We start from the raw sequence: 3,708 nt of genomic DNA on the forward strand, positions 1-3,708 counted from the left end.
TATGTTTCTGGAAAGAAATACTTGAGTTTGTTAGGTCATTTTAGTTTGGACTTTCTCTCTTTCTCTTTTTACAATCTGGACAAATAATGTAGGTCTAATGGTTATTTTGTTTTTGAGGATTAACGTAGAAGCAGGTATGGTGGATTCAATTAAAAAACTATGCATGTTTTTTTTTCTTTGAACAACATTCGAATGACCCTACACGTTTCCTTGCCATATTTTTTTTGTACACGTGACTTTTTGTAATGGACACATATCTTCCAAGGAAACGTGGCACATATGAACTCTCTAACTTGCATGCAGATACCTGCTAAAGTGGACGTTTTTTTAACTTATCATATTGGGATTTGTTTAGGGGACACTGGACTTATACCACGTACGATTTGTAGCATCTGCCAAAGGAAACATCGTAGCATAGGGGGGCTCCTTTTTTTTTTGAGAATCGGACTCCTTGTTTTTTGATGTGTACGTATCCCCTTTTCTTTTGAGCGTACAGATAATTGCTAGAGCGCTTGTTATGGTTCTTTTTTTTTAACTTATATATCACGTTGGCCTTAACACGTCGTTATGAAGATCGAACGGCTTCTGTTTGTTTCTAAATCAAATCAATGGCTAAATATTGTTACCTTCTAGGATTAACGTGAGAGCTCTAATGGTGCCTCCAATTAGTAAATATAAGATATAAGAAGTTTATGTAGATCTAATTTTAAATCTTAGCCATCAATCTTTATGGTTAACATAAAATCAATGGCTATAATGGGGGTGACGGATGGAGAACTATATGAAAGCCTTCATCTTTCAATATTAGGTATATACATAGATATAGATATAGATTCACAGTGTTTCCAGGTTGTGTCTGCATCCTATGATGGTAAGCCTCCTCTTGAGGCGGTGGCGATCTCCGAGTGTCAGTTGGGTGTCTTCTGTTTTGAGGGGACCACTTTGGAGTCAAAGGGTAGCAAGACATTAAGTGATTTGACTTATAAGCGACAAACACAACAATGCAAATTCGACATGTTAAATATGGGGATATCCAAAATGAGTTCAGTTGGCAATAATCATTTGGATATCCATGATCAAGATAGACGTGTTGCATTAATAAATCTATGTAAGTTAGATGTATGTAAAATTCTAAATATGTGTGATGATGTAAAATGAATCAGCGTATGTGTGAATAGAGAGGGCATGAATACTAGGATATCCAAAAAGAGCAGTAATACATACATATATGTGCATAGATTGAAAATTAATATGCAGATCCATGAGCATTAATACTAGGATATCAAGAATGAGCATTCTACATTTATGAAACCCCGTTGCATGTATTATAAATAAATCCCAACCTAGTGTAAACCAACATCTATCCATCATCCATCCCTAGTGTAAACCAACATCTATCCATCTGTGCCATACACATCCTTCTATATCCATTTATCTCCACCTCTTTTGGCTTCAATATAGTCCGAGGCTTCTTGGTATCTTTGCCACAATGGCAACAATGTCGACAACCCCCATTGCCTTGTACGCCATCATTTCCATGCTCCTTTCCATGGCCATCACAGCCCAAGCCAATGATATTGGCAGTGGCAAGCCCAAGGAGACCGACCCCATGGTGGAAGCATGCAAGAATGCCTCGAGCTACAGCTTCAACCTCGATAATGTCACGCATGAATTTTGCTTGTCGACCCTCCGGTCAGACAATCGGAGCTTCAAGGCTAAGGACCACAATAACCTAGTACTCATCGCCATCGACATCCTAAAAGGCCGCATCCCTACTGCCAGCAGTAAGGTCGAGAAAATGCTACAAAATTCCACGAAGGGTACAGTGGATGCGCGCCCTCAGTTTCTGCAAGTTGGACTATGATGTCATGGTAAGAATCCTCAACATATGTGATGCCATGATCAGGGACTACCATGGATGCAATGGTCGGCTTGGTGGTCTACAGTCCTTTGAGCTACCTCGTTGTGTGGAGAGGGCGGTCCTGCCTGCCGAGAACTGCGGGTCTGAACTTGAGAGAGATATGCCAGGGGCAGAGGCGTTGGTCAATGAAAATGTTGAGCTGGTCATGTTGGTCAATCTCAACTATGCCTTGCTAGCACCATATGATGCTAGTGATTAATTTAATGTTTGTTTGTATCGGGGAGATAACATATTTTAGTGACATGAATTTTACTATTTCAAATAAAAATAAAAAAAATTGTGGCATTAATTGTAATCCCATCTCGTCTTATGAAATATAAGTATTTTTGCAGTGTTGATGGCACATGTCAGCAATTTCCAAAAAGTGTATCAATTTTCCGCGAGTTTTTCCAAAATGAATGGTTAGATGTTCACTTTTTGTGAGAATTTATAGGGTAACTCTTTTCTTTTGTTAGCTCTAAATTTAATGAATAATAATAGATAGATAGATACAAACATACTTTTGAAATAGCAATTTGATTTCCATTCAATTAATAATAGTCTCCAGGTTAGCCGCGCCATGATGTCAACGTAGCACACATTCAGATTTCAAAGATCTACCATACAATCTGATGATTGATAAGCTATAACAAGGCGAGGACGTTCAGGAGTACACAGATTGATGATATTTCGGAAGTTAAGGGTTTAGGGATACAGTACATCAATGTTAAGTACAAACATACTTTTGAAATAGCACTTTGATTTCGATTCAATGAATAATAGTCACCAGGTGAGTCTTGACATGAGAAGATAGCACACAATTACATTTCAGAAAACATCTACCACACAATCTGAGGATGTTGATAAGATGTAAGAATGCGAGGACGCTCAGAGAATGTGGGTTGATGGTATTTCTGGAGTAGGACAACTTTTACTGACCCATCCAATACGCCTTTCCGCCTTGTCATATATCACCAGCAAATCCTGCATTGAGATATCTGCAAGCCAGAAGATCTAAATGTAAATCATTAGTGCAAACATGCATGGTGTACTAGTTTCAGAAATTTTGTAGGGATAACTTTGTTTGGCCATGTTATTTTGAGAAAACATGATTGATTTGTTAGTATGCTCGAAGTATTATTATTCTTATATCAATATTAAACTTTCGTCTTGAATCTTTCGGATCTGAACATTCATGCCACAATAAAGAAATTACACTGATAAATATGTTAGGTAGCATTCCACATCAAAAATATTGTTTTTATCATTTACCTACTCGAGGACGACCAGGAATTAAGCTTGGGGATGCTTGACACGTCTCCAACGTATCTATAATTTTTGATTGTTCCATGCTATTATATTATCTATTTTGGATGTTTAATGGGCTTTAATATGCTCTTTTATATTGTTTTTGGGACTAACCTATTAACCGGAGGCCCAGTGCCAGTTTCTGTTTTTTTGCCTATTTTAGAGTTTTGCAGAAAAGGAATACCAAATGGAGTCCAAACGGAATGGAACCTTCACAATGATATTTCTTAGATCGAAAGCAAACCAGAAGACTTGGAGTTGAAGTCAAAAACGCCACGAGGCAGGAGGGCGCGCCCAACGGGGGTAGGCGCACCCCCACCCTCGTGGGCCCCTTGTAGCTCCACCGATGTACTTCTTTCACCTATATATACTCTTATACCCTAGAAACACCGGGGGGGGGGGGCACGAAACCACTTTTCCACCGCCGCAACCTTCTGTACCCATGAGATTCCATCTTGGGGCCTTTTCCGGCGATCTGCCGGAGGGGGAATCGATCACAG

At 39.1% G+C, this 3,708-nt stretch overlaps 1 pseudogene; it reads left to right on the plus strand.

Annotated features, from left to right (window-relative positions):
* Nucleotides 1-1,489: 1,489 nt before the first annotated feature.
* On the plus strand, nt 1,490-2,120 carry LOC123084416 (uncharacterized; annotated as a pseudogene).
* The last annotated feature ends 1,588 nt before the right edge of the window (nt 2,121-3,708 follow it).

This window comes from Triticum aestivum, chromosome 4A (genome assembly GCF_018294505.1).
Source record: "Triticum aestivum cultivar Chinese Spring chromosome 4A, IWGSC CS RefSeq v2.1, whole genome shotgun sequence".
NCBI classification, from domain to species: domain Eukaryota; kingdom Viridiplantae; phylum Streptophyta; class Magnoliopsida; order Poales; family Poaceae; genus Triticum; species Triticum aestivum.